This window comes from Ailuropoda melanoleuca, chromosome 6 (genome assembly GCF_002007445.2).
Source record: "Ailuropoda melanoleuca isolate Jingjing chromosome 6, ASM200744v2, whole genome shotgun sequence".
NCBI lineage: Eukaryota > Metazoa > Chordata > Mammalia > Carnivora > Ursidae > Ailuropoda > Ailuropoda melanoleuca.
The window spans coordinates 51,361,258-51,386,467 of NC_048223.1; the positions used below are offsets into that span (position 1 = coordinate 51,361,258).

At 47.7% G+C, this 25,210-nt stretch overlaps 1 protein-coding gene across 7 annotated transcripts in view; it reads right to left on the reverse strand.

Moving 5' to 3' along the window:
- Positions 1 to 25,210, reverse strand: part of SGMS1 (sphingomyelin synthase 1) — a 262,265-nt gene that overhangs the window by 176,559 nt on the left and 60,496 nt on the right. For 6 of the 7 annotated variants that reach the window (XM_034662373.1, XM_034662374.1, XM_019794256.2 and 3 more), the window contains exon 2: positions 13,343 to 13,433. The exons of the other annotated variant lie outside the window; for it this stretch is intronic. The gene's annotated coding sequence lies outside the window, so the exon portion shown is untranslated. The remainder of the gene's footprint in view (positions 1 to 13,342; positions 13,434 to 25,210) is intronic. 7 annotated transcript variants of the gene reach the window in all.

The following is a 25,210-nucleotide window of genomic DNA, read 5'->3' on the forward strand; positions in this document are numbered from 1 at the left end:
GGGGTCCTCTCTGCCTCTTGGACACGAATGTTTGTTTCCCTCGCTAGATTAGGGAAGTTTTCAGCTACAATTTGTTCAAATATCTCTTCTAGACCTCTGTTTTTCTCCACCCCCTCGGGGATGCCGATGATTCTGACATCGGATCGTTTCATTGAGTCAGTAATCTCCCGTAACCTACATTCGTGGGCGTGGATTTTTCTAAGACCAGCTTCTATTTTCGTTTTTTCCTCTACTAACCCATCCTCCAATTTGCTAATACGTTCCTCTGCTTCGGTGACCCTGGCCGTCAGAGCCTCTAGTTTTGCCTGCATTTGGCTCATAGAATTTTTAATTTCTGTCAGAAACACTCTCATTTCCGTCCTTAGGGATTCTATATTCTCAGTAACATTTTCGTTAATATTTTTTTCAAGTCTACTCATCATTTTGACCATTGTTGCTCTGAATTCCATTTCTGATAATTTGGTTACAACCATATCCCTTATTTCTATGGCAGAGGCCACAGACTCACTGTCTTTTCTTTGCTGGTGGGGGGGGGGGGCTTCTCCTTCTTGTCATTCTGATGAGGAGAGGTTGCGGGGTTGTCCAGAGCCCAAATTATTTACTGGGACCCAGGCCATGCGCCCTTGTTTTATAGGGATCTTAGGGATGTGGGCTTCATCTTTAAAGATTTTATTTATTTATTTATGTGGCAGAGAGCCAACCAGTGAGAGAGGGAACTCAAGCAGGGGAGTGGGAGAGGAAGAAGCAGGCTCCCAGTGGAGGAGCCCAATGAGGGCCCCATTTCTGGAACGCCGGGATCACGCCCTAAGCTGAAGACAGGCGCTCAATGACTGCACCACCCAGGCGCCCCGGGTTGTAGGCTTCTTGATTTTTCAGCCTGCCTTTGGGGGAGGGGCCTGCCACCGGTACTCAGGAAACCCTGTTTGGGTAGAGTCTCCATGTCCCCTGCAAAGGGGAATGGGAACGGGCACACCGTGAGCCGGTATTTCCGGGCTTTTGTTCTCTGGGGGCTTTCCCTGGCGGTTTGCTGTGCCTCTTCTGAGAGTCAGAGCAGCAGCGGCCAAATCTCAGCCTCTGTCTCAGAACAGAGGGATCGCGGATCGTTCTCCACTGATGTTCTGGCCACTTTAGCTCTGTTACTGTTGGTGCTGCTCAACCCTACTGCGTCCCGGGATGTGCGCCCCACACCCGGCGTCCCAGCCCTCACTTCAGGGCCGGCGTGTCTCTGTCCTTTGTGTTTCTAACGCCGCCAGCCGCCCCTGCACGCTCCGGAGCTCCCAGAGCTCCCGGTCTCAGTCTGGATCCAGTGAGCACACCGGAGTTCCAGAGTTCCGTGAGAAGTCTGGTGGCGCGTGCTCCCGGCTCACAGTCTCAGTCTGCTGTCACGCGGGTGCAGGTCCGCGAGTCTGCCCGCTCCCCCGTGCAGGTGGCTACCGCTTCCCGGCACCCAAACGTGGTGGCTCCCCCCCCCATTTATCTTCCGATATCTGTGCGCGGTTTCACGGCTTCCCACTTCGTACCTCAATACTCAGCGCTGGAGATGTTCGTTTGTAGAGATCCAGATGTATCTTCCTGCATCTCAGGCTGATTCCGTGATGTTCAGGCTGGTCTGGTACCTATCCAGCTCGACTCAGGGGACCGGCTGAAAAAGGGGTCCCCTACTCCTCTGCCATCTTAACTCCCCCCCTTCGTCTGCTCTATTGACACTTTAAAAAAAAAAAAAAGATTTTATTTATGTATTTGAGAGAGAGCACAGCAAGGGAAGGGGCAGAGGGAGAAGCAGACTCCCCACTGAGCAGGGAGTCCAACACGGCCCGACATGGGGCTCAATCCCAGGACCCTGGGATCATGACCTGAGCCAAAGGCAGACGCTCACTGACTGAGCCACCCAGGTGCCCTATTAATGACACTTTTAATGGCACAGGAGCCAGGAGAGGAGAGAGAGTGACACCTGATTAAATGTTCATACAGTGATGCATGCCTCTGGCTGCCTCCGCTAGGACTCCAGCAGAAGCTCTTGTTCTAACCTCCGCATTTAACAAACACTAGAGCGCCCACTTCTGCGGCAATAATTAGAGACCAAAGTCCCAAAGAGGCTATACTGCCATGTCCCAATGAGCCGCCCTGTGTAACGGAGGACCCAGCCCGTCCTATCCAAACACAGACAAGCGGCAGACGCGGCTGTCTTTGTGGGCATTAAATCAAAGCTCATCGTTAATTACTTCTTTTTGTTGCTGGCACTTTGTCTTAAAGTTAGATTTACTCGGGCATAATTTATGCAGGGACCCATCTTTTCTAGTGCACAGCTCTCTGACTTTTATCCAAACCATACAGAAAGGTGATCACCTCCACCGTCAAGATCCAGAACATTTCATTCCTTCCAAAAAGCTCCCTATGCCCTTTGTAAGTCAATCCGCCCCCGCCCGCTCATGACCACTCCTGTCTTCAGACCTTGTCCTTCAGCCTTGTCCAGAACGTCATGAGACATGGGGTCACACAGCACGGACTGTTGAGAGTCATGCAGGACGTACCTTTTCAAGTTTGGCTTCTTTCAAACGTATAATTCACGTGAGACTCAGTCCAAGAACCGTGTGTGTCCCTGTTACCGCTGAGTTAGCATGCGGCCGCGGGCATCTCTGCAAGGACTTGTTATTACCTGGTTGTGTTTTGTCTGGTTTTTAGCCATTTTCATAGGGATGAAGCGGTATTTTGTTAGGTTTTTAACTTTTGATTCTGAGATCATTTTAGACTCAAGCAAAGAGAGGAGGGTTCCCGCATGTCCCTCCTCAAGGCCCCCCCTTATCTTCCATAACCACAGCACAACTATCAACAGCAGGAGCCGGACCCCGGCCCAATGCCATCAACGCAATTACAGACCTTCCCCAGATTCCATTAGTTTTGACGTGTTCCTGCTTATTGTCTGGTCTGTTTTGTTTTGCATGGTTCTATAATATTTTATCACATATATAGATTCATATAACCACCACCAGGATCAGGATATAAATCTATTCCTTCCAAGCATGTATTTTGAAAAGAACTTTTGGTTTTATAACCTTTATCTCCTGGATGATTCTTTTTGCCTTTTCTCTTGACCAAATTAAACATCAGTTATCTGGTCTCAGGCTGCCTTGTGCAAACCACTGTTGACAGAGAAGTTCACTTTTCAGGCTGGGTGTCTGTCTGTCCCTTCTGTATTACATACCAAACCCAGGGTGGGCGACAGGATACAATGGTGAACAGGAGAGCCATACTGCCTGCCTTTAAAAGAACACATACACACACAACGACCAACTGTGACCAGTACTATCCAGGAATGAAAAGTAAAGAGAACACAGAAAATTCAAACACAACCTGGTTTAGACCGGCAGGTGCTTGGATCTAGCCTCATCCGCAGACTTGGTATTTGGGGCCTCACTGCGTGAGCAGGGTAGCTAGGTATCTGAGCCACTGAGCACTAAGTATCCAGCAAACAAATTCTTTTTTTTTTTTTTAATTTATTCCAGAGAGAGAGAGAGAATGTGAGCCAGGGAGGGGCAGAGGGAGAGGAAGAGTGAGAATCCAAAGCAGACTCCTCACTGAGTGCAGGGCCCGACGTGGGGCTCGATCCCACAACCCTGGGGATGGTGACCTGAGCTGAAATCAAGAGTCAGATGCTTAATCAACTGAGCCACCCAGGCGCCCCTACAACCAACAAATTCTTAAAGCAGAATCCAAACAAGTCTCTGGGGCTCAGGACTGCTAATCTTCTCCTGAGGTCAGAGCCTGGCCCAAAAGATACAGAACTGACCACTGCTCGTGTGATGTTACCCAAGACACACCTACGGCCTCCAAAATTTCTTTCCAACCACCTGCCACACTGGGTCAAATTGCACCATTAGAGACCCTTTATTTACAGAGGTGTCCACTGATCTAGACTAAACGCAATGGAATCCCATCAGGAAGTGGGGACGCAGGAACACGTCAGGGACTTCTAGCCGGTGGCTGGCAGATGGCTCTCCTCTGGTGGGACGGGCTCACACTCACACACCCTTCAGGGCAGAGGGGCTCCCTCCCGCTCATGTCCTCACTCGAACCTGCATGTAAGTTTACGGGTAGTAATCTCTAATGCTGTGTTGCCATGTTTCTCCCCCCACTTCTATACCAACAGCCCCAACGGTCTGACTCACCTCTGCATTGCATCGCCTGGTATCCACGCCCCAGCTCTTAGGCACACAGTAGGTAGTCAGTAAATGTTTTGTGAACATGTAAGGCCCAGCTATCAGATGACAACGTACAGGGCAGGGCTCTGAGGGAGTGGACCGCAACAGACAGGTCTCAACAGGAAAAGACCACTCAGAGGCCTGAGACAGGTGTTCCGTTTCAAGGCTCCGAGCACGGAGGAGCTAACTCTCACAGCAGCATGGCTGTGCGTCTGGGAGGGCGGGGATGGGACAGAGGAGGTGGCCTCAGGGGGTGAGAAACAAGACCTGCCCATTGTGTCGAAGCTCGGGACCAGACCAGCCTGGCACCTGCCGGCAAACCAGCAGCTACCCTCTAGTGGGGAGAGGAGGAGGGAAAGGGCAGGCTCCTCTCGTGACTTCGAGTCTAAGGACACGAGACCAGGAGTTCAAAAAGGAGCAAGCCCTTGCAACAGCATCTGTAGACGTCAGCTAGGATAGCAGTAAGAAAGGAGACACGACAGCTAGCCTGCTTCAAATTCTTCCGCCTCTCTACAGAGAGACCCTAATCTTGCCTAAACTGTTACATACTGCCTCTTGAGCACCCCGGGAGCTGCCTGTGCAGGCAGCAAGGACCGGGATGGCGTGGGGGCCTCGCAGGGCCGGCTAGCAGGGCAGCCCCCGGGCTCGCTGAAGAGCTGGGGAGACCCATAAGCCCTGCTCTTGGCCCTGAACTAGTTGGGCCTCTTACACATAGAATGCATTTACATTTAGTGATTAGTGTAGACACTCCCATATCAAAACACGATTTCTTTTGCAATCTTCATTGTACTGCAATTATTTGAAAGTATCAGAAAATTATTCCAGCCCATACTTTCAAAACCACTAGCTGTTGCAATAAATCACTACATGGCTTGTAACCACAGCCTTCTCTTAGTTCGCACCTTGACCCCTGCTGCCCGTTGGCAGACCGGGGGACAGTGGTCATGACCCTGAAGAGAAGAGGGGAGGGCATGGCAGCCAGACACACTCTCCTCTTCTGGAAGACCCAGCAAATCTCAGGGACAGCCGGTGTGGCGTGGAGAACCACCAGGTAATCATGACCTGAAAAATATTCAAGAACTAACAGGGTCACCCTTCTACTGGTTTCACTTAGAATTTTTCTAGCCCATACACAGGTAACCAATGGCTACCATGACGATGCTGGGTGCTGAAGACCCCGAGTGGTCCAATGCAAGGTGCTAAGGACCGGCAGGTCTCCAGTCCCTCAAGTTCAAGTTACACCAAAGCACTTTTGCTCTCTCTGTTCTCACCACGGATTCCACAGAGAAAAACAGCAAAGGAACAAAAACTGCTCACCAGATACCAGTGAGATACTCTGGCTCCCAAAGTGCCCACCCCAGTGGGGCTCCTAGACAAGGGCATCTTCCCCCTACACGTAGTCCAGGCCCTAAAATTACCATCTACACTTCTTCTGCACCGCCCCCTATCCCGCACCAAAGCTCCCCTTCCCGGTCAGCTCGTCTGGCAAATGGACAATCGAGGCGTGAAAGACACGAAGCTGCTCCCACCCCAGGGTCTGGGATAACAGTTCGAGACCACACATTAAGATGTAAAAGTACCTCCCAATCTCTCACTCGCCCAAAACATAGTACAATAATTGACTTAAAGATAGGATAGCACGAAGAATGCATTAAACATGGTCATCAATTAGTGAGATCGATACTGAGTCTTATATTAAGCCACTTAAGCTCCAACTGTTTTAACTGTATTTATACACATCTTTTAAAAATATAAGTTTCTGAGCACAAATATTTCACATCAGAAACTGGAACTGAGTTATTCCTCAGCCACGGAATGCCACCAGGGATCAGCAGGAACTGTTTACAGAATGACCCAGAGGAAATGTCACGCCCCTTGTATTTTCAAACCCATGAAGAATAACTATGAATCAAAGCTAGTCTGAATCTCATTTCAATTCCACATTTCCTCCTACCCAAGGAAAGGAAGCATATTGTTAAGTTCAAAAGACCCAAACAAGATATCAAAAAGCTGCCTGTGAGCACCCAACAAAAGATGTCTTATATAATTTATCTACAAATGCCAAAAATGCAATTCACTGCAATTATGCTTCTGCCCACGTACCACTGTGCCCTGTTGCAGGTATTTCTAAAGGGTGCAGTCGAAGCAGAATGCCCATCTTCCCTGGCAAGGAGAAGGGAAACCAATATTTTGGTGATTATCTAACCTACAATGTGCATCGAACCCTCATATAATAAGAATTTGAGATTCCTAAATATCCCTCAATATCCATTCTCCCTTTCTTTCTTAATAACAGAACCTCCACTTTTGTAACTGGCGCCCAGCAGGAGAACCATAGCTCCAGCGTCTTCTGCAGCTAGGAGAGCCACGGGGCAACGTTCTAGCCCGAAAGTTCCCAAAGTGGGTCTGGGGACCCCTGGAGACCCCACACCCCTTTGAGGTAATCCATGGAGCCAACACTATGATTTGCCTCTTTAATGCTCACTCACTCTCTCGTGAGCACACAGGGGAGTTTTCAGAGGCTACGTGACTTCTGATGCCACAGCAGGCTGAAGGCAGAGCTGATATCAGCATCCAGCTGTCTCCTATTAAGGCAGAATTAAAGACATTTACAAAATGTAAAGCAGTGCTGGTTTTTTCACTACTAGTTAGAAAATTTTATTTTCCCCAAAAAAGTAATTTATGCTAACCTATAATGGTTCATTATTTTTAAATGAATTATTTTTTTAAACTTAAATTTTATTTAATGGTGGCTTAAAATATATTAAATTTAAATTTAACTTAATTAAATGGTGGCTTAAAATAACACAAATTATTTTATAGTTCTGGAGGTCAGATGTCTAAAAACGAGTCTTATGGGACCAGAATGAAGGTGTTGGTAGGGCTGAGTTCCTCCCAAAGCTCCAGGGGAAAACGCGCCCGGGACCTTTCCCAGAGGCCACCTGGGCTCCTTGGCTCATGCTCCCCTCCCTTCCAGCAATCTCTGCTTCCACCCTCCTAACTCCCTCCTGCCTCCCCTCACAGAGACGCTGGTGACTACCTGGTTAGGCCAGGTCATTCGGGATCCTCCCCCCATCTCAAGATCCTAGGCTTAGGCTCCTCTGCGGCCTCTTTTGCCAGGTAACGCAATATATTTACAGGTTCTGGGCATTAGCACGGGGACCTTTGGGGGCCATTTTTCTGCCTACCGTAAAATGTGACATATAACCCACCTCAGCAAAGGTCTTTGGAGTCCTCAATAGTTTTTAAGAGTATAAAGGGTTTCTCTCTCTCTCTCTTTTTTTTTTAATTAACTAATTTATTTATTTGACAGAGAGAGACACAGCCAGCGAGAGAGGGAGAAGCAGGCTTCCAGCGGAGCAGGGAGCCCGATGCAGTGCTCGATCCCAACCCTGGGATCACACCCTGAGCCGAAGGCAGATGCCTGACAGCTGAGCCACCCAGGCGCCCCAAGAGTATCAAGGGTTTCTTAAGAGCAAAACATTTGAGAACTGCTGCTCTAGCAGGGGAACAGATTAAGGTAGTTATCAGGTGGGAAAATAAAACCCAGAAAAAGCTAAGTCATTAACCAAAGTCAAACAGACCGTGAACAGAACTTCAGCTTGAACTCAGGTTGTCTGGCTACCAGTGAACCTAGTATGACTCCCTCTACACCATGCTGCCAACCCCCGACACCCTGACTGAGGAAGGCAAATAAAAATCACTCCGTGAGCATTTCTGCAGGCATCAAATAAAGGGTATGACAACAAGCATTCAGACGTGAATTTGCTGAGCAGGAGGGAGGTCAAGTTAGAGAAGAAGGTGCTAAAAATAAGCCTGTTTTTCAAAACCTTCTTTAGAAATAGAAAGTTCATTACCTCATGTGGGAAAGGAGGAAAATGTTACGTATGGCCAAGTGTCCCCGTGCTGAGTCAGAGAGAGGAGAAGCCAACCATTTGTGGTCTAGACAAGCCCGATTAGGACCAAGGTCACGAGACACGGGGCACGGGGCACGTGCCACAAAGCACTGCTCTGGGCCACACGACGGGGCCTGGTGAGCAGACTTGTCTTGACAATGACTGTCAGGCCCCCGTTCTTCACAGCCTCCCTGAGAAGGCCGCGTTCCTGGGCTGTCTCTCTGCATGGCCCTGATAGGACCAGAGTTCACTGCATTCAGGTGAACTGTGTTAAAATCATGCTAAGGATCCAAATCTCAGCCTCCCAAGGACACATGTTCACCATAAAAGAGGAGAACAGAAGTCCAAAGGGCCACTGGCCGCTCCACCCGATCACTGCCCGGGCCCAGGAACAACGGAACGGGGGATTCGATCCCTCTCCGCACGAGCAGTGTGCGCTCCTGCACCGTGGCTCCCCGGCCCGGGCTTCCTCGGGAATCACTGGCCTCTCCTGGCAAGCTTCTCCAGCTCTTCTGCGTCTCCTGCCCAGCTCCCCGGAAGAAGCTTCTGGAAAGCAACAACCTTCCCTAGTGCCTGAACAGACAGCCAACAATAACCCACAACATGAGCACAGAGACTAAGTAACTGCTGTCCAAGGGAGGAAAAGCCACAGAATCATCTGATGCTTCCAATTTCCAAGGGAAAGTACAGAGCCAGTAGTGACAGGCCATCCTTAGGAGAATTTCTAGCCACGGAGCTCAGCACTTCCCGAAAACATTCCCAGTGCCTGCCTCTTTTATGATTGCACTGGTATTACGAAAATCCTCCCTGTAACCTACAGAGCATAAGGATGTTGCCGAGCAGACATGCCTCCCACAGCACTCCCATCACAAAGCTGTGACCTACACACACCTGTCAGAGTGTGGTTGCCCACAGGTGATCATTCTGCTGAAGAATCAATAAAAAGTCTATGAAATCAGCAACCTCGACTGGCATCCATTTTGAAACAAAGCATGCTTTCATGTGCCGACACCCAAGGCAATTCGATATTTTACAGATCAAAGACTTCACGCTGTCTCCTGTGCAATGTAAGGACAGGGGGTCTGTGGAGACAATGCCTCTAATTCACAACTGTAAACCCCTGTGAGGAAGAGAGGCATCCAAAAGCAGAGATCCACAAATGAATCTTTTATACCCAGGATTCTGCATAAAAAGAAAAATGACACTCTAACAGGAAACAGACTGAGAAGCAGAAGAAAGGAGTAGTGAATAAGAACACTGTGCTTATGAGTTTTTCCAAAAGTAGAGATTTGAATTTCCAAGGAAGTGAATACTAGATGAACTAGAATCCGTGCATTAGATTAACTAGGAAAAAAAAAAAAAAAAAAAAAACCCAGGCAAAAGTTTAAGGCCATGGTATGTGCTGCAAGTGTCAATACAGTTTAGCAAGCTCTCAAGGGAGTTTGCTAACTGCACTAGTCTTAGCCGTGGGTAAAATAATGTACCAGATAAAGTTTTAAGAGTCAAAGAAAATTGATAAAGGGCACATACGGAAAACTGTCAAGTATTGCTTGGGTATTACTAATTTAGAGATTATGGTGGGTAGGTATTTTTAGGGCCTGTCTGCTATGCTGGGTAAATTAATTTTAGGAATACTTTTCAGTACATTGGCTAGCTCCAGGTAGAGAAACAACCACCAGGAAGACACAGCAGGGACAGCACACTGAAATCTGAGCGAAGAAGAGAGCAGGAGTTGCCATGGAGGCCAGGTGAATACCAGTAATGGGATGGGGCATCGAGACCCTCTGCTTTCTACAGGGAGGGAAAACCCAATCAGAAACCAGGATTCCCAAAGAAAATGAACACAGTCCTGGCTCTGTAGCACCCTCCTGGCTCCAAGGACAAACACACACAAATTTCAACAAGACCTCAGGATTCTGACATATAATTATCAAACAAATATGAGCACGTAATCAAAACTCATGTCACCATGGACACTAGGAAACAAGCCACAAACACAGACTTACATCACCAAAGATTTCAGATACTGGCATTATCCAATATAGAATATGAAACAACTCTGCTTGGTGTTGCTTACAGATATAAAAGATGGAGGGGAAAAAAATGAGCAAGCAAAAAAGAGACCACTAAATATATTCAGGCAGATCTGAAACAGAAATTGAGCTTTTCAAAATGAAGAAATAGGGCGCCTATGTGGCTCAGTCAGTTAAGCATGTGACGTCAACTCAGGTCACGACCCCAGGGTCCTGGGATCGAACCCCATGTTGGGCTCCCTGCTCAGCGGGGAGTCTGCTTCTCCCTCTGCTCCTCACCCCCCTCTCGTGTCCTCTCTTTCACTCTCTCGCAAATAAATTTAAAAAAATATTTTTTCAAAAATTAAGAAATGTAGTCATTGAAATTAAAAACTCAAAGGATGGGTTAAATAAAAAATTCAATGCCACTGAAGAGAAAATTACTAAACTGGAAGCTAAATCTTAAGAAATTACCTAGAATCAAACAGAAAAAAAGACAGGGAAGAAAATACCAATTACAAATTAAAAGAGATGGAGAAGGGGGCGCCTGGGTGGCACAGTGGTTAAGCATCTGCCTTCGGCTCAGGGCGTGATCCCGGCGTTATGGGATCGAGCCCCACATCAGGCTCCTCCGCTATGAGCCTGCTTCTTCCTCTCCCACTCCCCCTGCTTGTGTTCCCTCTCTCGCTGGCTGTCTCTATCTCTGTCGAATAAATAAATAAAATCTTTTTAAAAAAAAGAGAGAGATGGAGAAGAAAAAGAGATGCTCTAACATCTATTTATCAAAACCAGAAGGAGCAAATAGAGCGAGCAGGAGAGAGACAGCATTAGGAACATTAATAGCTGGGAAATTTTCAGAGCCAATGAATGGCATGAATCCAAATACAAACAGGATAAAAAGCAGAAAGCCGCACACGGACACACAGCAGGGAGACTGCAGGGCCCCAGTGAGCCGAGTCATTTACCAAAGAATGACAACAGAGACCTAACAGTGGATTTCCCAAGAGCAACAACAAAAGCCAAAGGACCATGCGCAGTGTGTTCACAACGCTGCCGGACAGCAACTGTCAGCTAAGACCCGGGACAGCAACACGCACACACTTCCACATAAACCAAAGTCAAGAGGAGCAACCACCTAGTGACTCTAAGGGAAGATAATTCTGAAGGAGGCACCTCTCACCAGAGGAAAGGTACAGGACGGAAGAAGGGAAGAGACGCAAGATACGGTACATATGAGGCTAAACATAGCATCTCTAAAAGGTAACATGGTCTGATGTGTACGGCAAAACACAGAACTTAAACACAGAAAGGACGGCGATGAGAACAGGAGACGCTCTTCACTAGGTGTCCAAGTTTTGTACTATTCTGGGGGGGGACACCGTAACTACTGATTGACTTCAAAACTGTGAGGTGCGCACAGTGTAACTTCAGGGCAATCACAGGAGGACAGAAATGGAATGCATTCCAAACCCGCAGAGAAAAACACTGAATGAGAACACAAATCAACAAAAACTTCAGTCAATCCAAAAAAGAAAAAAAGATTAGCAATGAAAATGAACCGAGCACATAGTTAAGAGAATATGAGGCTATATTTCAAAAAACAAAACCAAGAAAAGAAAACAGAAATAAAGAAAAGTGCATCAGCCATACAATAGAAGACCGAAAATTTTGTCTACCTTAAAATCACAAACTCTTTTCTCAAAAGGATACCAAAAAGAAAGATGCTCAGCCTCACTATTAATCAGGAAAGTGCAAATTAAGACCAGAGTGATATACTATCTTACACCCACTAGACTGGCAACAAAATACCCAATTTTGAAAGGAAGTGGAGCAACAGATAAAATGCGATAGATTTTTTTTTTAAGATTTTACTTATTTATTTATTTATTTATTTATTTTTGTGGGAGAGAGCGAGTGTGAGTGCATGAGTTGGGGGGAGGGGCAGAGGGAGAAGCTGACTCCCCACTGAGCAGGGAGCCCGATATGGGGCTCAATCCCAGGACCTGGGATCATGACCAGAGCCACAGACAGACGCTTAACCACCCAGGCACCTGTGGTAGATTTTTATAATAAGGATTTTATTTAATCATAAAAAATAATTTACTACCATCATATGCATGCAACAAGTGAATCTTAACAAGACAAATGAGTTAGTAAATGCTACATGCAATATAACATTCTTACCCAGCCTAAAAACAAGCAGCATGAAGCGATACCCGGTTTTGCGTTCGTACACAGATAGGGTAATTGTGTGCCAGGATGGAAAGCAACCGCCACCACGAAGAATGCAGCCCCATGCAGGGGATTTTCACTCTCGGTAGACTTTCTCAATACAAGCAATGGTTTGCTGGTCTGGTTCTGGAGCAAACCCTTTGTGTCATGGCAGGCCGGCACACCCATGACACAGCCCCAGGTCGTCCAACAGAGGAGGACGGAGGAACAGAGGAACACTGAGGAACAGAGTGCGCACTGGGTAACCACAATCTTCCCGGACAGAGAGCCTCCATCATAACCGATTCCAGAATAAATTCCAATTCCAAATGGCTCCCTGAGCCCCCTGCCCCTGGAAACTTCCCTCAAAATTTCTTCAACAATTAAATTACTATTTATAGTTTGGGTTAAAGGTGAAAAATGGTTTAGACTCAAGTAGAGATTTTCCTGAATCCAGGTGGCCCTTTTTCCTTTTATTATTTTTTTTTAAAGATTTTATTTATTTATTCAACAGAGATAGAGACAGCCAGCGAGAGAGGGAACACAAGCAGGGGGAGTGGGAGAGGAAGAAGCAGGCTCCTAGTGGAGGAGCCTGATGTGGGGCTCGATCCCACAACGCTGGGATCACGCCCTGAGCCGAAGGCAGACGCTTAACCGCTGTGCCACCCAGGCGCCCCCCTTTTTCCTTTTAAATGTCCTTGTTTATTATGTGACTTGAGAGCTTGCAAAGCCCTTTCCATCATCTCCAGCAACTCTGGCAGATGCTACCCCCTGTACCCTTCGTTTCCCACATGTCTACACCCTGGCCCGTGTTGCCTTCCCAGTCCAATCCTGTCTCCTTCCTTCCCCAAACCGAACTTGGCCTCCCCTGGGCTGATGGTGAGCTGGGGCACCTCGAAGACCTGGAGGGTCCCTCCGTGCATCAGAGCCTCATGTACAATCTCAGAACAAAGCAGGGGCAACTCTGGGGAACTTCAGATCCGTGACTTGTCTGCAAACAGATAAAAGGTGGAGTCTGACTTACGTGTTGTCTTTCATACACCCTCTGCTATGGTCCTACTTCACTGCTCTCGAAATTCAGAAGATCTACAGCTCTTCAGTCACTGGAGTTTTGCCTGGAATAATAAGGGCAGGAAATGAGAAAGGAGGCAACCGGAAGGAACCGAAAAGTCCACTGGGGAAAGAAACTCTCTTGTGGATCACTCTTGACATTTAGAAGGACAAAGGGCCACCAGAAGTAAAGAAAATCTCCACTATCCTCCAGTCTAAGCCATTTTTTGTCCTTAACCAAAACTATTAATAGTAATTTAATGTTTTTAGAAGAAATCTTCGTTATTTACAAAGATCTTTCACATGCATTTTTTTTAATTTGAGCCATAAGATTTTGAGAATAGGCAGGTATTATTTTAAAGGCAGCAGCTGACATTCCCAAAGGTCAGGGAACTTCCCCATAACCGCTCATCCAGCGAGTATCAGAGAGGAACGAGAAACCACCTCTATGACCCCACATTCCAACCCTCTTCCATGACACCAAATCAAGATAGGATGGTTTCAACCTGAAAAGCAGTAGCATTATTTCTCCTTGCGCTGCATATACGTTCTCAGCCAACAGACACAGAAATGGCTTCGCCTGTTCAGTGATGGTCACGGGATTAAATGTTCACTTACCACAGACAACCCAGAAGGTAGAACATCCACACCAGGATGGTTGAGAAATGCACGTATCTTGTTCGCGCACCCTCCTTTTCTAAGTCATAGTTATAACTGCTGAGCTGCGTCTTTTCTTTTTAATTTTTTATTTGGAAATAAGTCCAAGCTGACAGAAAAGTCATGGGAACAGGAACAGTACAAAGAAGGCCAAGTACGCCTCACTCGGACGCCCCTGCCAGCACCCTGCACCACGGACCTAACCACTCGCTGGCTGAGGACACGCGCACTCACGCAGCGTCGTTCCTGAGCCCCGTGGACATACACTGCAGACGTCAGGACACGTCACCTGTATACACCCCAGAACCGGGTATTCGTCTACAGCGGTAATGCTGTTGCCACTCGCAGCAAACACGGTACTTTACCACCATATTAACCCCATGACGCGCTTCATGGAGTCCAGTCCAGGGCCAGGCATAGAGCACTTGGCTACCATTATTCCGAAACACACGGCTTGCTCTCGTCTTTTATGGCATTCGAGTTTAGAAGGATAGAGTCTTCCAACTCTTCGTATTCATAACGCATTTCCACTTTGACCTGCCTGACGTTACCTCACGATTCCATTCAGGTCGTGTGCTACCAGCCAGAGACCGCCGAGGCGATGTTTTCTTCTCCGGAGCTGTCATCTGAAGACGCAGGAGGTCCACCTGCCCCTCCTTGGCAATATTCATTCTCATGACCCAAAGTGCTGTCCAGTTTCTCTAGTAAAAAATTTTTTTTCTTCTCTTGAAACTAATAAGTCATGGGTGAGGAGATACTGTAAGACCATGAAAATACGTTGTCCCTCATCAAAATGTCCCCGAGGTTTCGCACCCAGCGTCGGCCTGTACCGTGGCTGCAACGCCGGCATGCTGCACATTCCCCTTCATACTTGGCACTGTGACGTTCAGTTGTCCCTTTATTCATCTGTGGTCATGCTGGAAGTTCTAGTTCTTCAATAACTGCTCATGTTTATCCTGTCGTGTGTGATGTACCGCGTACGGAACCGTCTTGGTGTTCAGCCGATCTCCGACCTAGCCAGCGGGCACCTCCTCGAACCTAGCTCCTTTCTCTCTGCAACACCCCCCCATCACTGTCTTATTTTCTTAGCTTTTCTTTCCCTCCTTTCTGGCATTAAAAACGAAGTTGCTGGGCTCCTCCCGTGCCTGCCCTGTCTCTGCTCTGCACGCAGTCACCCCTCCCAAGCCCTGGCTCCTGGAGCAGGAGGAGGGCCTGGGCACTGCCTGCTTCCACCGACAGCTGTTTGGGCTAAGGACGAGCCACATTTCCTGCTGCTTCTCCATCGTAAGGTGGGCAGTTAGAGGGGGTTCTGTTTGATCCAGAGGGCAGCCAAGTCATCGGCAGACCTGCTCACTCTTGTGGGGCCTGGTGGAGACGGGTCTGCTCAAGCCGTGTCCTTAGTCCTTGCATGCGGCCCCTGCTCCTGAGCTGTCCTCATCTTGCTGTCTCACCAGAACGGCTACGGTGATCAGCGAGCCTCTGCACCGCGGCGAGGCCAGAGCTCTCTGCTTCTCTCAGTACTGCAGGACCCAGCGAGCACTCAGAAGACTTAGTACCTTGTGAGGCCCCCTGTTCCCTGCCCGGCAGCAGCTGCCCCTGCTAGGCCTGCACACAGACACACCCCTCACGCAGTGCCCCCTCCAGCCCCAGGCCATTCCGATTCCAGCCCCGTCAGCAGCCCCCACGCGCTGCAAGACCACCACCCCCGCCCCCCCAGGGCCTGGAGCAGAGCCCAGAGGGCGCTCAGGCAGAGACCAGGGCAAACGGGGGTCCTCCCTCTTCTCGGGGACCATAGTGCGGGCCACTGCCATCCAGGTTCCACCACGGGAGGCCAAGCCCAGCACCCACTGCTCGTCTTTCCGTTTTCACAGTTTTGACATCCGGCGATGTTTCTGGAACACGGGCTGCTCTACTGGAAGGGACACTGAGCATACAGTGAAAGCCCTTTATTTAAACATTTCAAACCCCCCTTCTAACAATGTTTCTTAGAAGTGTATGTGCTTGCTTTCGCGACAACACCCGTGGTGGGAGAGATGCTCTCTAGCAGTCTGGCAAATTCCAAACAAAATGCCAGGGAAATGGCTCTATTCCTTCCGGGAGGCTGAGCGTCACTTCAGATGCCAGCTGGCTGTCACTTGGACAGTATTTATGCTTACTCCACAGCCCCTCCTCCAGGGGCACGACAACCCGCTACAGACTGCCAAAGAAAGGACACTTAGCTGCCGCTCTTCGTTTCTCCGGTTCAGGTGCATGTACTTGGGGGGGGGGGGGGGGGGCCCCCNGGGGGGGGGGGGAGGAGTCCTCGCAACAGAAATCACTTCCAGGTGCGTTTACATTCCTACTTCCAACCACTGAGGAGACATAATAAGGAGAAAAATAGTGGAAAAAAAAAAAGGCAGGGGGCACCTGGGTGGCTCAGTAGGTTAGGCATCTGCCTTTGGTTCAGGTCATGATCTCAGGATCCTGGGGCTCTGTGCTCAGCGGGGGGCCTGCTTCCTCCTTTCTCTCTGCCCGCCCCCTGCTTTTGTACTCTCTCTCTCACAAATAAATAAAATCTTAAAAAAAAAAAAAAAAACTCTGCAACCCCAGACACAAAGTTAATCAAAAGGAAACTGTCAAACAAGAATGGTATTTTCATCACATCCTGGAGAAGAGAGGAAAACGGAGAACAGCCCTTCCCCGTGCAGCCAGGAGCTCTGTGCCCACGCACACACACTGTGCCCAGCGGGAACATGGGATGTCCTCTTTCTGCTTCAGGAGCAGACTTTCTCCTCATTAGAAATCCACACCGCAGCCCACCTAACCCAATTTCTCAAACGGAACATGCCCGCCAAAGCCTGGCAGGTCCCACGCCACTCCCTCGGCCTCTACCTCGGGCCACCAAGAACTTACAGGCAAGCCTCGCTACACGTGTCAACACAGTGTATACCTGTCCTCTTGCCCTCTCACTGTCCGGACAGACCTGCCCCAGCAGGGCTCTCAGATCTTAATTCTGCCTCCTTGAGTCAGCAGGTGCCCAGCACCCTGATCAACCTAACCATCGCCCCCACTTCCCAGGAGCCTCCATGACCTGCCCCCACCCAGGTTGCACCGCATGTCCCAACGCTGTCCACCCATCACAGTGAACACCCTGCAGCCATCGCCCTTCACGAGAAACCCTGCCCTCCCTTTCTTCTCTTGACTAACTCACAAAGGCTTGAGGACCTTGGGGAATTTTTTGTGATCCCCATTCAAAGCTGGGTGAGTGCCCCAAATTTCCTATTCTCACAGGACCTGTGTTCACTTCTAAATCAACAGCCAACATTTACTGAGCACTGATGACATGCTAAGCTATAGGCACCCACCACGCATTACTGAGGGCACACACTAGGTCCACATGGGGGAGGTGGGGAAGGGTGCTCTTCCTAGGGACAAAAAACTGGTGTGTTGGTTCACAGATTAAAAGGACCTCTCAGAGGGAAGAATCTGGAATTCTGTGTTATTAAGTCAAGTCCCCACTCAAGAAGTTCTCACACTGTGTAATCAATAGGCTTCTCCACTAGGGTAACACATCAGCTCTGACACACGTGGCGTAAGTGAGGATCAACGAAGAGGCGAAATCCATCCATTGTACTCCATCGGGGCCCCAGCGTCACTGATCCAATGTCCATCTGGCCACAGACCGTGGACCTGAGCTGAGGGACGAGGCCTGGCAAAGGCCCCACGGACACTCTCATGAAGTGCATCAGGGAGGATGAGTCTTTCTTTTTTTTTTTTTTTTAAAGATTTTATTTATTTTTTGGCAGAGAGAAAAACAGAGACAGAGGGAGAGACAGCAAGCACACACGAGCAGGAGGAAGAGCAGAGGCAGAGGGAGGAGACTCCCCACTGAGCAGGGAGCCTGATGACGTGGAACTCGATCCCAGGACCCTGGGATCATGACCCGAGCCGAAAGCAGCTGCTTAACAAACCGAGCCACCCAGGTGCCCCGCGATGAGTATTTCAGGAAAGCTCATTACTCGCCCAGGTTCCCTTCTTCACGCTGCAGACCCTGACTGTGACGTCATAAATATCGGCCAGGATCAAAGCAATCTAAGGCCTCTACCTTTCGGGGGAAAATTTTTTTAAAAAAAGGAAAAGGATGAAAAGGAGAAGTGTAGAGCTCCCTGAAACCTAACTTGAAATACGAAAATCACAGGGAAGGTTTAACCCAGGGAAGAGGATTCATCCGCAGCTGTCTGATTTCAGAGTCCCGTGCTCTTAACCACCCAACACACTGCCTCCCCCGAGACCTGACCACTAGGAACTAGAGCAGGGACAGGCCAGGAAAGAGGTCCAGCAGAAAGATACAGCGCAGTGTCACAGATGGTCTGTGTTGTCTTTACACCTGACAGAGAGCACACGCTCTCTAAGTAGAGAACAAGTGTTCAAGCACATGGCCCCAGCCCAGACTGAACACCATGCACAGAACCCTGGCATACGCGCTGAAGGGAAAGGGGAGGGCTAGGTGCCTGGCAGGCAATCACTGTCCTCCCATCAACCACCTGCCTGACCTCTCTGTGCTGCACTGTCCTCCTTATACAGATTAAATGAGATACTTATGTAAAGAGTTTATGTCCAGTACCTGCCACTAAAGTCTATACAAGTCAATCAATCAATCAATCAACCGGCAGCGCTGTTCCGTATCACAGAACCCAGCTGAAAAAACCCCGGCCAGCAGACAGCACCAGTCTACAGCCCCGAAAACGCTCTGTCTGCAGGATCTGAAATATACCGCGGGTTCATGAAAATATCAATAGGTGAGAACTGTTCTAAGGACTTACAAATCCGTGTTATAAAATGCACAGGAAGCAAGGGCTCCGATGTGAAGAGGTGAGAGCAGCTGGGGTGTGCCACCAACCTACACTGCTCTGAGTCCTGTGACGGGCACTCCACAGGGCTGTTCAAGCTTCAACCCACTCGGCGGTTTCCCCAATGACCCCGACCATGCAGATGAGGGTTCTCGGCTGCGAACGGGTAAAGCGACAGGCTCCACATCATGCCACAAAGAAAAATCAGAGTCTGTGGCTCAAAACTGAAAGACTCGCCAGTGAGGTAAGCGGGGACATCATCGAGGGTCAGACGCCACCACTCCGTGAAGTGTTGCCTCGACACCAACGGGAATTCCTCACAGCACCGCTCAGCGCAATCCGTGCGTCACCCCCGTGGTGAGTTCTGCGCTGCAAAGAAGCCCAAGGCACCGACGGGTCATGACATACCACCCGCTGAAGCGATGTATCCTAGCACAGACCTCATGTGACCGTCCAGCGGGAACATGGTCGGAGACAGGTCACTTACTACCGACTGTGGTGAGCCCAGAGTGACGGGACAGCTGAACCGCGGGTCCCAGAGCAGGGACAACGGTGACATCAGTGGCGCACCACAAAGCTCGTGTCTGGGGTGAGAATGGGTACGGAAGGAGCGGGTACGTCAGGACGCCCTTGTCTAGTGCTGTTGACAGCAGAACATCCTTATCACAGACAGCGCAACCTATGACTGTGTCACCCGCCCTCAGGGAAAACAGAAGGCAACCACAAAGTTCACTGTATAAATTCTAAGACGTGAGTCTGCCTCTAATACTTCTGAAGTAGGAACCCTGTCCCTGAGGGAGAGTCCACACTGGTCACCACTGCGTCCTCAGCACAATAGGCCTTCAAAACCTACCGATGGATGTCCACGCCCAGCACCACGCAGACCTGCACAGGGGACACGGAAGGCAGGGCTGCCTGACGAAGCGCCACCTACCCCATTCCAGCACCAGACTGCTTTAGAAACCGGGGAGTTCAAGAAACGTGGGGCTGCAGGAGATCGGATTTTCTGAGTTTTGGGGCGGGGGTGGAACAAACACATACTTTGGGGGCAAAAAATGCCTCCCAACCCTTTTTGACTATTCAAAATGTTTGTCCATGTACTGAAATACTTACTGGCCTCCCCTCAAAAAGGAGAATTACAGACCGATTTCTCTAATGAATATGGATGCCAAAATCCTCAACAAGATCCTTGCTAATAGAATCCAACAGTACATTAAAAGGATTATCCATCATGACCAAGTGGGATTCATACCTGGGATGCAAGCATGGTTCAACACTCGCAAATCGATCAACGTGATACATCATATCAACAAGAAAAGACTCAGGAACCATATGATCCTCTCAATTGATGCAGAAAAAGCATGACAAAATACAGCATCCTTTCCTGATTAAAACCCTTCAGAGTGTAGGAATAGAGGGTACATTTCTCAATCTCATAAAAGCCATCTATGAAAAGCCTACTGCAAGCATTATTCTCAATGGGGAAAAGCTGGAAGCCTTTCCCTTAAGATCAGGAACACGACAAGGATGCCCACTCTCGCCACTATTATTCAACATAGTACTAGAAGTCCTTGCAACAGCAATCAGAAGACAAAAAGGGATCAAAGGTATCCAAATCGGCAAAGAAGAAGTCAAACTGTCTCTCTTTGCAGATGACATGATACTCTATATGGAAAACCCAAAGGAATCCACTCCCAAACTATTAGAAGTTATAGAACAATTCAGTAAGGTGGCAGGATACAAAATCAATGCCCAGAAATCAGTTGCATTTCTATACACGAATAACGAGACTGAAGAAAGAGAAATTAGGGAATCCATCCCATTTACAATAACACCAAAAACCATACGTTACCTTGGAATTAACTTAACCAGAGACGTAAAGGACCTATATCCTAGAAACTATAGATCACTTTTGAAAGATATTGAGGAAGACATAAAAAGATGGAAAAATATTCCATGCTCATGGATTGGAAGAATTAACATAGTTAAAATGTCCATACTACCCAGAGCAATCTACACTTTCAATGCTATCCCGATCAAAATACCGAGGACATTTTTCAAAGAACTGGAACAAATAGTCCTTAAATTTGTATGGAACCAGAAAAGGCCCCGAATCTCCAAGGAACTGTTGAAAAGGAAAAACAAAGCTGGGGGCATCACAATGCCGGATTTCGAGCTGTACTACAAAGCTGTGATCACAAAGACAGCATGGTACTGGCACAAAAACAGACACATCGACCAATGGAACAGAATAGAGAACCCAGAAATGGACCCTCGGCTCTTTGGGCAACTAATCTTTGATAAAGCAGGAAAAAACATCCGGTGGAAAAAAGACAGTCTCTTCAATAAATGGTGCTGGGAAAATTGGACAGCTACATGCAAAAGAATGAAACTTGACCACTCTCTCACACCATACACAAAAATAAACTCCAAATGGATGAAAGACCTCAATGTGAGACAGGAATCCATCAAAATTCTAGAGGAGAACATAGGCAACAACTTCTATGACATCGGCCAGAGCAACCTTTTTCACGACACATCTCCAAAGGCAAGAGAAATAAAAGATAAAATGAACTTATGGGACTTTATCAGGATAAAGAGCTTCTGCACAGCCAAGGAAACAGTCAAAAAAACTAAGAGACAGCCCACGGAATGGGAGAATATATTTGCAAAGGACACCACAGATAAAGGACTGGTATCCAAGATCTACAAAGAACTTCTCAAACTCAATACACGAGAAACAAATAAACAAATCATAAAATGGGCAGAAGATATGAACAGACACTTTTCCAATGAAGACATACAAATGGCTAACAGACACATGAAAAAATGTTCAAAATCATTAGCCATCAGGGAAATTCAAATCAAAACCACACTGAGATACCACCTTACGCCAGTTAGAATGGCAAAGATAGACAAGGCAAGAAACAACAATTGTTGGAGAGGATGTGGAGAAAGGGGATCCCTCCTACATTGTTGGTGGGAATGCAAGTTGGTACAGCCACTCTGGAAAACAGTGTGGAGGTCCCTTAAAAAGTTAAAAATTGAACTACCCTATGACCCAGCCATTGCACTACTGGGTGTTTACCCCAAAGATACAGACGTAGTAAAGAGAAGGGCCATATGCACCCCAATGTTCATAGCTGCATTGTCCACAATAGCCAAATCATGGAAGGAGCCGAGATGCCCTTCAACAGATGACTGGATTAAGAAGCTGTGGTCCATATATACAATGGAATATTACTCAGCTATCAGAAAGAACGAATTCTCAACATTTGCTGCAACATGGACGGCACTGGAGGAGATAATGCTAAGTGAAATAAGTCAAGCAGAGAAAGACAATTATCATATGATTTCTCTCATCTATGGAACATAAGAACTAGGAGGATCGGTAGGGGAAGAAAGGGATAAAGAAAAGGGGGGTAATCAGAAGGGGGAATGAAACATGAGAGACTATGGACTATGAGAAACAAACTGAAGACTTCAGAGGGGAGGGGGTGGGGGAATGGGATAGACTGGTGATGGGTAGTAAGGAGGGCACGTATTGCATGGTGCACTGGGTGTTATACGCAACTAATGAAGCATCAAACTTTACATCGGAATCTGGGGATGTACTGTATGGTGATTAACATAATATAATAAAATAAAATAAAATAAAATAAAATACTTACTGGCCTAAAATATGCTTCTGATCTGCTATTTCAGAAACATGAATCATGGATGTCAAGAACACACTGCGAGCCTTGTGCTGGATGCAGCCAACAAAAGAAGACCAAGGCCAGACCGCCCGCAGCTCTAACAGAGACATGGGCCGTAAACAAACAACTAGGTTCCCGCACAATGAACGCTTTCAGCAGAGCAGAACCCAGGGCTGGAGGGCTCAGAGCAGGGGAGTGACCAGCGCGGCTGCACACTTCAGCCCCACGGTGTAAGAAACGACCTTCCTCTTCCCTGTGTGCTTTGCCATTTCTTCGTCCAAGCCTCATTATTTTCCTCCAAGAGAACTGCAGCCCAGGCTGTCTATACACTAAATATCTCAAATTGTCACCACGCTCCTCAGTCCTCACCCCATCCCTGTGAAAAACCACACAGTGTCTGAGCTGTCCCAGGGTTTTTGGCCCTAGAGTTTCCTTCAAGATCCCTGGCCTTTGCATAGCCAATTAAAACTGCATGTCATTTTCTGTCCCAAAGTTTTTTTTTTTTTTAAAAGATTTTTTTAAAATTTATTTGACAGAGAAAGCACAAGCAGGGGGAGAGGCAGAGGGAGAGGGAGAAGCAGGCTCTCCACTGAGAGAGGAGTCCAAAGCAGGACTCAATCCCAGGACCTGGGATAATGACCTGAGCTGAAGGCAGATGCTTAACTGACTGAGCCATCCAGGCATCCCTCTTTTCCAAAAGTCTTAAAGATACAAGCCAAATGAATGAATGACACTATCATGAGAAGTTCATTTTATTAGATTATTTCAATGTTATCCATATCCAAGAAAGTCTCATGTGCACTTGAAGGGAACAGGCACAAATATAAAGTCACAAAAAGAACAAAAGAAACTGATTTTCCAACCACAACGTAATGCTTTTGGTGTGCTTCAGTATTAAAATAATCTTTAAATTTCTGATAGCCAGAGCTAAACGGGAAATGGGGCAGGCCACATAATTCGGATCAAAGAAAGAATATAAAAGGGCTTTTCCCCCTAAGGACCGAAAAACCGAATCACCTTTTTTTTTTTTAAGGATTTTATTTATTTATTTAAGGAGAGAGCGTGCACATGCACAAGCGGGGGGGGGGGGGCAGGGGGGCAGAGTGAGGAGGAGAGGCAGATTCTCCACTGAGCAGGGAGCCCAATGTGGGGCTCGATCCCAGGACCCTTGGATCATGACCTGAGCCAAAGGCAGAGGCTTTACCAACTGAGCCACCCAGGCGCCCCCTGAATCATCTTTTTGTTAAACAATACATGTAGAGGCACTGTTACAGGGTTTCTTACATCTTTACTAAGTGAAAGCTGGGAACACAGTAAAGTGTACCTCAAAAAGTACTCATGGAGACACTGATGTAGGAAAACACCTCTTCTTCTATTAGGTTTAAAAACACTAAATAAGATGATTCACTGATCTGCTATTGGCATTACAGAGAGGTTAGTCCCCAAAACAAGGCCTCCCAGGGAAAACCATTTGAATGTGATCTCTTATACAAAATCCCAGTACTAACTGAAATTAAAGGCTTTCAGAACTTTCAACAACTATTTCCCAACTCAGAAGGCTATGGTCCCATTTGGCTGGAGCAGGCACTGTTTATAGGTCAGCCCCACCACCTGTGGATTATCTGTCACTTACCAATGAAGACCCCATCATCAGCCACCTAACCAGAAGGGGAGCAGCCATCCCTGAAGTGTGCGCCTGACTTCATTTTACGCCTTAAAAGGAATATACACAGGCTACCTATTTGTACCTTATGTCTCTTTTCTCAGTTTTTACTTTTCTTAATAGTAACAAACCATTCTATTTATATGGGGAAAGTGGCACACTTTGCATATCGGTTTACCATTATAAACTCCCTTATCCTTACAATTCCAAATAAATCCCAGTCGTTACAAAGAAACTTAGAAACCAACTGCAAGAAACAGCATTTTGGTTGTCCCGAGGCATTGAGTATGGGATGCTCAATAAAATGGGACAAGTGTTTGACAGACAAGCACCCCCAAGTTGCCCCTTCCGTGGGTCTATCAGCATGATTACTACTGAACCAGGGATTAGAGCTGGCCACTACACCACACACAGAAAGTCCCCCGAAATCCCTGCAGTGGCATTCAAACCAGGCTCTGCAAACTGCAAAGCCCTTCATCTGCCCTATCCACCAACCGCCCCACAAAGGGGGCTGGTGGAATCCACTCATCCTACCCAATGACCTGCCTTCTCTCTCTTGTCTGCTGCAGCCAGGATCTTCCCTACTACAGAAGACCAGAGTCTTTCACCCCAAATATGCCTCTTTGGCACAAGGGTCATCGTGAGCCAATTATTTTGAGAAACAGCAGACATAGAAGCAGCACAGAAAACCGAGTAGAAGTTACCCTTTTGTAAGGGAAATTTACATGTACAAAAGAAATCTCCATGTGCAAGGGGGCTTCTCTCTGTGTACCAGGAAAAGAAGGATAAAAAGAAGACTCACAAAAGACTCTTACCCACTGTGAAGCAAGCTTACCCTTGGCTTGCCGTACTTTTCCTGACCCCCTTCCCATCACTTGTCCCTCACACCTGGCTTAAGATGGTGCCTAACCCCAAATTCTAGTCACTTCTTTGAGTTACTCTTTCCATATTTATATGAGATATACACGTTAATACACTGCTTTTCTCCTGTTAAT